Genomic DNA, 12,138 nt, shown 5'->3' with positions numbered 1-12,138 from the left:
GGTTTCTTGAAATTACTTGGCCCCTGCTGATAGTAAACAGTTCAGATCATAACTATAGTCATAACCTATCTATGATAGCTTAAATCAAATGGCAATTGATAACAGGTCCAAGATACCGTTTATCACATAGCTATCGCTAATATACTTGATACATACTTACCAGGTATGCTATAAAAAAATATATAGTGTATTCATGATAGATAAGACATCGTTAAGGAACCCTGTACCGTTGCCGGAAACCTGTTATACCGGTATGACTAACGCTTGGTAAATCTTTTCAGAAAAAAACACTTTACGGATTTTTTCTAATTTAATAATAACAATGGATAAAATAACGAACCAACAACAGTGTAGAATCTCCGATATTTGGAACAAACGGTTTGTCTGATTTTTAAATGTAACATTTACGGTAGCACGAGTTTCCTCTGGCCCCGACACCAGATATAGACTTAGACATTTTGACAGATAGATTTATATTTAAACACATTTTATTGCAATTTAATATTTACAAAAGAATTGGACACAAGTTTTCACAACTTATCACAGTCCTTTTCTTCAAATACATGAATATAAACAATAACCTGATAAGGTTATTTACGCAATATATGTAAATTATGTTTTTATATGGAAATAGAAAATAGAGAGAAAGAAAAGACGGCAAGAGAAACGAAGTAAAGGATAGTAACACAGGTAGAGTCGGAGAAAAAAGAGTGATAGAGAGAGAGAGAAAGATGATCACATTCAGCCTATCCGATTGCATTTGCTGATATAATTTTGAACAGATTTTGCAATTGAGGTATTTTCATAATTTATTTTAAACATTATTATTGCCAAAATAAGACAAGAGATTAGGCACAAGTTATAACAACTTATCAACGCCTTCTCCCAATATTCATTTTTAATGACATTACAATAATGTCAATACATATATACAATTGTTGTTACAATTTGAACTCAAAATCTCTTGCTGGATTTAATAAAGTTTTTCACAGATCTAAAAATGTTTGAGTTAAGGTCCACGGAAAATTGTAAATTGCCAAACAAAAGAATTTCTAAATTTAACGCAACATTCAAATTAATCAAATTTTGAACCAAAATATGTCTTTCGTTTTTAAAAAGGTGACATTCCATAAAGATGCACTCTCAACAAGGTTAACTAAAAAGGTCATCATTAAGGGAACTGCACCGGTGTCGTAGCTTAGTATGCAAAATATTAAGTTTACGATTTATGATTTTAAAGTAAATAGGTGGACTTGACTGAATATTTGATGTTAAACAGGATTTGAATGTATAAATAGAGGGTAGGGATCGAACCGAATTTTCCAAGTTATTCCAATAGTGAAGAGTAGAAGGTAGAAAAGAAGAGTTAGTAAGAGATAATCTGAAAGGAGGAATCCTATAGTTATTATTGTTACGTAAAGCGTAACGATTATTTTCTCCAGATTAAGGCGGCGAAAGATGATTGATGTAATCAGGAGTTAATTTATTATGCATCTTATACAATAGTTGAAGTTTCCTCCGTTTTCTGCGATTTTGCTTTCGAATTAAAAGTTACCCCTAAATGTTTATGATAATCTGTAAAGTTTCAGACTTTTCCATCAAATTCTAAATCTAATTCTTCTTCGATATCAATTGAATTCGAAATAAACAATACATCTGTTTTTTCAGGATTAATATTAACCAACCAGGTTTTTGACCAAGTATTTAAGATCTCTAGGTCTCTATTTAAAGTTTCTTGAATTTCTAGACAAGATAAAGATGACTTAAGTAATGATGTATCGTCAGCAAAAAGACGAGACGTTGATTCAAAATTATCTGCTATGTCATTAATAAATATAAGAAATATAAGTGGGCCAAGAATAGAGCCTTGCGAAAACCCTGTCTCAATTAGACCGACAGAAGAACAGTAGGATCTTTTATAACATTAGTTAGTGATAAGGAGTTAATGATGTCAAAAGAATGTGATTACTTGAAGCAGTGAAGAAGTCAACATTTAAGTCACCTGTTACTATAACATTAGGAGAGATATCAAGAGCATTATTTATAGATGACCTTAATTTTTCCCAAAACGGTAGGATAGAGCTTTCTGGTCTATAAGCTGTTCCAATAATGTAAGTCGAGTGGGGTAGGCAATCTTTTTCCATATTACCTTAATTTTTCCCAAAACGGTAGGATAGAGCTTTTCAACTTTCAAAAGAATATTTATATAAACCAAAATACCACCCCAGCAACATGTCTATCAAGTCGAAAGGGAGAATGAAAACCATCAATACATCATCTAAATAAGTTTCGGTTAGACACACAATGTCGTATTCATCTAATATGTCTCGGACCAGGATTGGACTCAACATCCATATGCTGTAGTAATAGCATTAACAAAATCATTGAAAACTCGAAATTTCGGAAACAATAATCAACCAAAAAAAGATAGCTATGCAATTGATGAAGTAGTTTTAACCAAGAATTTTACACCAAAACAAAAAGTTATAAATGACTTCATCACACATCTTAGAGGTCACTCTAAAACATAAGCGCTTTAGAGTGGCTTATGTTAGCTAGATAGGGCGCTATATCAAAGGTTGTATATCATTATTATTATTATTATTATTATTATCTTCCGTAGACCTTAGAATAAAAGGTACCGATCGCTATTCTATGACACATAAAATAATTATCCATTATCAAATATGTAACACAAACATGAAGTAGAATAGCAAATATGTACCCGGAATTTCATGAATAAATTATAATGTTCAAACCAGCAATTGAAATTGTCAAACCTTATTACAATATATTTAACCGAACAAACAGGACATGGCATGTAAACAAAAAACACTGAATAGTTGAAAAAAGAAAAGTCAGGTTGTCACCCTCAATGTTGCCCTACGATGAATAACCAACGAAACAACTCAATACAGTATACATGTTGATTATTATAAGAGAAACACATAACATAGTATGGCCTGAGTATATGAGCTCCTACTCCTTCCAAGGCCACACCAGGATTCTTTCTTGCCAGTTCACATGGATAGCAGATGACGACACCATCATTTAGCACAAGGTAGACCAGGGAACGTGCAGAGGGAAGCTGGTGGATAACCGTGGGTTTTCCTACACAATGAAGGTAATCACCAAACAATAAATAGTTTCTGTATTTTAAACGTTATGCACTATAATACTGTTACAATTAGCTGTTTAAAACTATTATTGAATGAAACATGGGAAACAGCACTCCCTAACTTATTATATGTTGTATGGCTGTGCGTGGATCCTTTATGCAATCATTATAGTTGAAGAAGAAAGCACTATACACAACATTCATCTTTTTTAGAACGAGAACGTTGACCGTGCCTCATGGCGCTGCAGCATCAGGAATAGGACAACGATCTGCAGTCCAGACGCTGTGCTCTAGAACGGCGAGGTCTACCGTGAGGGGAAGAAGGACCATGTCCACCAACCACAGGCTGGCATCCTTCATGCCATTCAGATAACGGCCGAGGTAGGTTTATATACGTGACAAAGCAATTTTTTTTATTTTTTTTAAAAACATTTGTAATAATTGATTTAATCCAAAGATAATACTAGTATGAGGAAGTATTACTTTACTCAGAGAAACATTCACTTTACTCAAAGAATAATTAACGTCTGGAAAAGTGTTAAAAAGGTACGATTATTTACCAAATAAACATAAAAACGGGAATCACAGGGATAAGACATGAAGAAATTAAATGTATAAAGACTTATTTAGTGATGTTTACCGGGATGTTAATTGTTATATATTGTATTGTAGGCAAAGTCCGAAGCGTCACAAGATGTGTTTACTGTTTCTGCACATCGCGTGTTGGAGGAAGTGATACAGGACACTGACATGAACGCACCAGCACCTTCCCGACCGAAGATGGCTAACTTCATAAGGACCGTCAACCGCCTTCGACAGGGGTTGCGTTCACAGGACCCAAAGGATTTGGAGTGCGAGGTATGATAATATATCGATTGTCATAGCAAATTATCTTGTCTAATTCCTCTATGATAACGTCGAAAATGTAAAGTGTCACAAAATGCACCTAACAGTTACATGATTTTACAAATTACAAAGACTTAAAGTCATTAATTAACGAATTTCCTTTCTCGAATTGTGTTCCAAACATATAGGTAGTTTGAGATATGGTTTGCCGTATGGTCCTTTACTTTCCAGCTTGATGCGAGCTTCATAGATTGCACTGTCCGGGCTTTTTCGTCAATGACGTCACAGTGGACGCGAATCGCCATCTGATTTTTACGACAGACCGTCAGCTGCTCTTCTTGGCCAAAGGCAAAGACGTGGTTCATGGATGCTACATTCCGGGTTGTGAACAAGCCTTTCACACAGCTGTGAAGTGTCCACGCCTTTGTCAGGAGTGGATCCAGTATGAGGCAGATCCCTCTTGTATTCTGCATCATGTCTGGAAAGCGCCAGGCCGATTAATATGCGGTAAGTTTATACATGAATATACGAATGTTTTCAATCGTTGCCAAATATCAAACATCAGCAATGTCAAAACATCCATATAGTTCATATTTTCTAATCATGAAAAAGAATATTGGTATATTATGAAAGAGAACACTACCTTAATATGGACATGACCACTGCTATATTATGAAATTGTTTTGATGATCCTCCGAGTCATTGACAGACTTATGCCGGAGACCATCAACCAGGAGACATTCGTAGTTGACTTTGAGGCAGCAGTGTGGCAGGCCATCAAAGAGAGTTTTGGCGAGGATTCGAGGATACAGGGATGCGCGTTCCACTTGTCGCAGGCCATCTTCACGAAGGTGCAGGAACTAGGGATGCAGGTAATCATTATAACTGAATAATATTACAAGTTAACCAAAAGCAATATCAATATTTTAAAGAGCGGCTTTCATAGGCTCTGCCTGTCGTTCAATTCAAATTGCATAGATAGTATTCATGTCATGAAAGGTACATTACAAGTCTGTCCAGCTAAACCACCAGAATTGAATTCAAGTTATATTTATTTTTGCAATTTCAGAAAGCCTACAACGAGAAAAGCGATGTCTACACATTCCTGAGACAGGTGATGGCGCTCAACTTCCTGCCTCCCAACAAATCTGGTCAAACCCGGAGCAGGCCAGTTCCCTCAGGCCCGTGACTTCACGGACTATATGTGTACAACACGTGTATCAGAAGCAGGTAAATATACTAATTCGATGACGTAGGCGATATACATTACATATACAACTCATAAACGATAATAGATTAACGAGTAAAATATGATATGATTTGGTGAGATAAATAACAGATTTTATGATTTCATGTGTTATAAAAAGCTTAGAAGTTATAATACTTTCATGTCTCTGTGACGAATAATGAATTACCCGCGGTAAGTAAGTTAAAGAAAGTGTCATGTATACATTTGATACATAACAATTAGTGTTTCTATTTCGAGTCTTCACAATAGACGGATGGAGTGTGTACGGCGAGGCATTCGGACAAACAACGATGTAGAGGGATGGCACAACCGTCTGAACTCCTGGTGCAGCACCCGCGGGCCAGTCCTGTTCTACCTGCTGGCCCAGGAACTATTCAAGGAGGCCACCGCCACCCCTCTGCAGGTCCGGATGATATCAGAGAAAAAGCTGAGACGATTTCAACGAAGATGTACAACCAAATACGTATGTAATATACGTCTTTGGTACAATAAAAGTGCAGGGGGAGTTGTTCCTGCTTTGGAAGTCTTACAGGAGAGAGGAGATGTCGACTAGCAGGCTTCTGCGAGAGTGCTCCTTCCTGTTATAGTGTTCCGTCATGTGCCTACTTCCTGTGTTCATTTACATACTAAAAGTATACAGAACATTTCATAGACTTTATATTAGATATTAGATAGTATTTATTACAAAATTCATTATATTTGATGAAAATAAATTGTCCAATGAAGTAAAGTTTCTTTAAACATTGTTGAATATTAGTGTTATGCGATTTATGTCTAATAAATTAGAATATAGTGTACTAAACGAGTTCTTAGTGTGGTGTTGTGGTGTTCAGCTACAGAACTTTTCGAAAAGATAGATCAGGTCATTGAGGAGGACTCGTGTTTGTTGTGAACTCAAACCTACCCTGTAGACAGAGGACAGACTTGGAGTTCAAATTAGTTGAGTCCATAGTGATTGAAGTAAAAATAAACAGTAGAAAGTGGGCTATTGTAGGTTTGTAACCCCCCCCCCCCTCAATTAGTCGTAAATCAGTTTATGAAGACTTGAGCGTTGGTTTAGACAAGATAAGTACCCAATATGACCATGTTATGCTTATAGGTGACTTAAATATTGATGTGCAAGATCACGGACTTAGATAACAATAACTAATCTAATTCCGTGGCAAAATGATGAAAATATTTTATCCAGTCTTTGTAATGTATTTGTAATGACATGAAAAACCTGGTGAAGTCACCAAACTTGTTTTATGACAATTTGCAAACCGGCTTTAGTAGATGTTTTTCTAACCAAAAGTCAATTTGTTTTATTTAACACAATGTCATTTAGCTGTGGTTTAAGTGACTGACACAACATGATTTCATCGGTTTTTAAAGGTAATTTACAACCCAACCTGTTCTTAAAGTCACAAGAAATTTTAGAAGTTTTAATTTTTTTTTTTAATGAAGATGTCAGCAAAATACCTTTTCGTGCCGCATATATTTTCGATGATATGAATGATGTCTATTGGGCTCATGAAAAGCTGTTAACAGATATAATACATTATCATGCTCCAGTAAAGGTAAAGACAACTAAGCAAAAGAAATGTCCGTTTTCAATGGAAATTTAAGGAAGGCAATATATCGAAAACGTTTGGTTTTCAACAAATTCAAAAGATTCAAAACACCTCAAAACTGGGAATTATACAGACAACAAAGAAACTTAGTGACCAAAATAGGAAAAAGGTCTATGCGAAACTATTTCTTTGAAAGGTGTGCTGGTGGACCAAGTCAAAGGACTTCTGGCCTACCATCAAACCTTTCTTATCAAAAAAAGGAAACATCCTGGACCAAAACATCATGTTAAAGGAAAATGATAGCGTTGTATGTGACCAGCTAGATGTGTGCAATGTTTTAAACAATTTCTATGTAAATGTGGCTAGTGATATTGTAAATGTGGCGAGTGATATTGTAAATGTGGCGAGTGATATTGTAAATGTGATTGGTGATATTGTAAATGTGGGTAGTGATATTGTAAATGTGGCTAGTGATATTGTAAATGTGGCTAGTGATATTGTAAATGTGACTAGTGGTATTGTAAATGATGGTTCCCTAGCTGATGATGCCAGTATTTCCAATATCAAAAACGAGACAAATGTAGAAAATACGTTTGCTTTTAAACCAATATCACCAAATTATGTGAAAAAGAGCATCTCAGCACTTAATACTAAAACGGCAACTGGTGTCAATGGTATCTCCTCGAAATTACTGAAGGCCTGTATCAATAGCATTAGCGACCCTCTGTGCAATATCAGTAATCACAGTTTTAATGTATATGTCTTTCCAAATCGGCTTAAGGAGGCACAGGTTGTCCCCATTTTTAAAATGAGAGACACCATGGATAAACGCAACTACAGGCCTGTACGCATTCTACCCAGTGTTGTGACCAACTTGCTGAATATTTTAGAACCATTTTTAATCCCCTTTTAGCAGCATTCAGACCAGGTTTTGGCTGTCATACTACCCTGTTAAAATTGGTTGAGGACTGGTGCAAGGCTTTAGACAACCGCATGGACCTGTCTAAAGCTTTGGACTGTCTTCCTCGTGATCTGTTATTTAGAAAGCTGGACGCATATGGTGTCAGCAGTGGCTCACTTGACCTGGTATCCAGCTATCTGAGTGACAGAGTACAACAGGTTAAGCTTGACTCCAAGTGCGGCGACTGGTTAGAAGTGCTTAAAAGGGTTCCCCAGGGCTCAATTATGGGACTACCTGCTCTTTTATGTTAAGTCATCTAAACTTTACAATAATGCAGATTACAATACAGTCAGCTCTTCTAACAAAAGCCCCTCAAAAATTAAAGAAATTTCTAGAGTCTGACTGTTGTAATTTAGTAAACTGGTTTCAAAATAATCACATGAGGGCAAATCCAGATAAATGTCAGGCTCGTTGCATTGGTAAGAAATCGGTCGAAATTATAAAATATTTTAGTATAAATGATGTAACCATCACGCCAGAAAAAACTGTGAAATTACTAGGAGTCCAAATTGATTCCCTTTTAAATTTTGATATACATGTCACTGATATCTGTGTAAATTGGTTTCAAACCTGAAAGTTTCTTAAAAGAATTGGAGGATTTTTAACCAAGCAGGGGGGAAAACTATTTACAATTCTTTTATTATGTCCAATTTTAATTTTTGTCCCCTGGTATGGCATTTTACTTGTATGAAAAGTGTGAGAAAGATGGAGAAGATCCATGAGCGTGCAATGATATTTGTTAAGTCCGACTATGTTTCATCTTTCAATCAACTTTTAAAATCCTCCAATACCAATCTTTTACATGTAAATAGACTCAAGAGTATTGGACGTGAAGTATTTAAGATTGTACATAAAATATCTCCTGAATATATACAGGATTTAATAAAACTAAAAGAGACTTCTTATACTTTCAGGAATGAAAAGACGGTAAAAATCCCAGCAGTAAACTCTGTCATGTATGGACAATAGTCATTCTTGTTGTGGGCAGCCCGGGTGTGGAACAGCCTATCAAATGAATTACGGAAATGTGAATACTTTCCAGAATTCCGGAGACTGATCCACACTTGGGGTGGCCCCATTTGTACCGGCACTATCTGTTTAAAACTGTCTGCTGAATGATTTGTCCTGCCCACTGTTTTTTATTATGTTTTAAAAGTGCTTTAATTGTTTTCTGTTTAAATTAATTTTATGTTTTCTTTAGCTTTAATTTCTGTATGCTTTATATGTGCTTTTAAATTATTAATCATTATCAGAGGACTTGTTAGGTAGGGGATGCCCAATCACCTGTCCTCTGATTACATGTGCCGACGTGCTCTGATACGCACTACGTTGTTAATATTTTTGTTATATATATATATATATGCTTCATTCTAGCTTTAACTTATGTAACTTATTAATATATGTTTTTTCTCTCTCTCTTCTATGGCCAGATGATCTGGTAGGTAGGGTATTCCCGATCACCTGATTTTGAGCTAGATCGTTTTACTGATTTCATGGAGTAGAAGACGATTAACTCCTATTGGGAAAATACATGATTTTTGTGATTAAATCATTATTAATTTCACAATTTAATCACTTGTTCATTTCATTACCCAACCCAAGCATTGCTTTTATTAATAAGTTAAATACTGTTATATATAACTTTCTTTGGAATGGCAAAACAGACAAAGTGAAAAGAAATGTCATAACTAAAGATTATTTTGAAGGTGGTCTGAAAATGGTCAACATCAAGTCTTTTATAGATGCTCTAAAACTAGGATGGTTAAAGAGATTTTTTCAAAGTACATGTTCTAGAAAGTGGCAAGTTATACTTATGAATATTATTAATGTTGATTTTATTATGAACTGTGGAAATAATTACCAACGTATGTGTCATAGGACATGCAAAAATATGTTTTGGTGTGATGTTTTCAAAGCTTGGGAAAGATGATTAAATTCTGATTTACCAAAGGGCAGACAACTCTCTATTCTGAAAACCCCCTTATGGCATAACCCACATATAACTATTGGTGGAAACTCTGTCTTTTACAATAACTGGTATGCTAAGGGTGTTAGAGTGATAAATGATATGTTGAAAATACAAATCCTGTTACTTTCTATTCCTACCATGAATTTACACAGAAATGTAATATATTTACAAACTTTCTTCACTGTCATGGTCTTGTCAAATCTGTTAAATTAATTATTGATACACAAAGGATTCAGGATATAAAACTTCTACTTCCTTTCATTCCGTTAAACATAGAAACATTTTTTGATAAGACTCCAGGAAAAAAATATTTATATGAAATCTTATCAAAGAATGATGAAATTCCAACAGGCAGGAAAAAATGGGCAGATCAATTTGACTTTGATAATACTAATTGGGCAAATATTTTTTCTCTGCCTTTCAAAATAACAAACGATTCAACACTTCAGTGGTTTCAGTATAGAATTTTACATAATATTTTAACAACAAATTCACTACTATTTAAGGCAAACATAGTTGTAAGTCCAATTTGTACTTTTTGTAAATCAGAGTCAGAAACCATAACTCGCATATTTTGGGAATGTCAAAAGTTCAAAATTTACTGCAGAGCTTGGAAATACTCTTAGACGCACTTTTGATTCCTTTTACTATTAATAAACTCTTGAACTCTGACAGTTGGTTTATATAAAAANTCAGTAAAATTGATAATGAAATTAACATCATCATTAAACATTACATTTACAAAACTAGATGTCTTGAAACCACACTTAACATAAATGCTCTTATCAATTTATTGAAAGACCACCACAATGTCAAAAAATACATAGCAACCGTTAAAAGTGATGCTTCTCTTGAACGTTTTGACAGAGAGTGGGGGAAATGGATTTTTTTACTTCTTTAGACTTAAATTGAAATGATTTCTATATCTATACCAATTCATATCTATTAATGGACTCTTGAACTCTGACAGTTGGTTTATATAAAACTTTTATACTTGTTTTGAGAAGATATTACTATCTTTGAGCAAATGTTGCCAATAGAACAATTGTCCATGATTTAATTTCAACTTTTTGATTTTTGGAAGGCCTGTCTCTCTCAAACCTTGTCTCTGTGTCGATTGTCTTTGTGCGTATATGTCTGTGTGTTTGTCTTTGTCTGTTTGTCTATCTGGCAGTTCTTGCCTGTGTCTTGTTTGTCTTTGCCTCTGTGTACATGTCTATTTTTGTTTTGTCTGTGTTTGTTTTTCCAGCAATTATCTGTCTGTCTCTATTTCTTTCTTTCAATAAAACCACAACACATGACTAATATAATTAGTTTTTATTCCAATATTTTGAAATGACATCTTGGATAGATTGATAACATATGCGTTAATAAATATATACTATCATACTAAGGTAGTTGCTTGTGTATAATATATTGAATGATAGTGTGAGAGCTATTCATATACATTTCTTTAAATGTGCATCATGTATAGAGATGAATATTTTGTACAGAACTGGTGTATATGAATCCTAAATTATGAATGTTTCTATACAGATGTATTGTGTATATGAAATATTTAATTATGAATGTTCCATACAGTTGTATGGTGTGTATGAAATGTTTGATATGAATGTTTCTATAAGGACGTATGGTGCTTATAAAATGTTTGATAAGAATATTTCTATACATATGCATGGTGTGTGTGAAATGTTTGATATGATTGTTTCTATACAGATGTATGGCATGTATGAAATATTTAAGATAAATGTTCCGTACTGTTGTATGAATGTTTCTGTACAAATGCATGGTGTGTATGAAATGTTTAATATGAATGTTACATACAGTTGTATGGTGTGTATGAAATGTTTAATATGAGGTTTTTTTTATAGTATACGGATGTATGATGTGTATGAAACTTTGTATATAACTGTTTTTTACAGGTGTATGAAATATTTGATACGCATGTTCTATACAGATCTATGGTGTGTATGAGTATATATGAAATGTTTGAAATAAATATGTCATAAATTAGCATGCTTTGTTATGATAGTACACACGATCAGTAAGTCAGATTAATATTCTCTACAGACCCAATACCTAGAAAACTGGGAATATGAAATGAGTATGGTTAACATGAAATGTGTATGGAGTGTACTGTGAAGTATGTTATAGTCTCCCAAATATTGTCATGTGTCTGTGCTTTGAAAAACTGAACACAAATATATATATATATATATATTTTTTTTACTGATTTTACATTAGAAATCAGGATCTTTACAGACTCAATTGTATTTTACATATATATATTTAAATTTTTGATAATTATTTAGAAATTGTAACAAAACATATTTCACTCAGTCACATTATCTCATAGTGATCTTTTTTTAATGAATAACTGATTATAGTCAATATGGTCAACCTTTGTGTGTGCTTTTTTATGAGCTTATTCTTCTTTCGGCA

The sequence above is a fragment of the Mizuhopecten yessoensis genome, unplaced genomic scaffold (assembly GCF_002113885.1).
Source record: "Mizuhopecten yessoensis strain PY_sf001 unplaced genomic scaffold, ASM211388v2 scaffold8149, whole genome shotgun sequence".
NCBI classification, from domain to species: Eukaryota; Metazoa; Mollusca; class Bivalvia; order Pectinida; family Pectinidae; genus Mizuhopecten; species Mizuhopecten yessoensis.
This window is presented reverse-complemented; position numbering follows the sequence as displayed.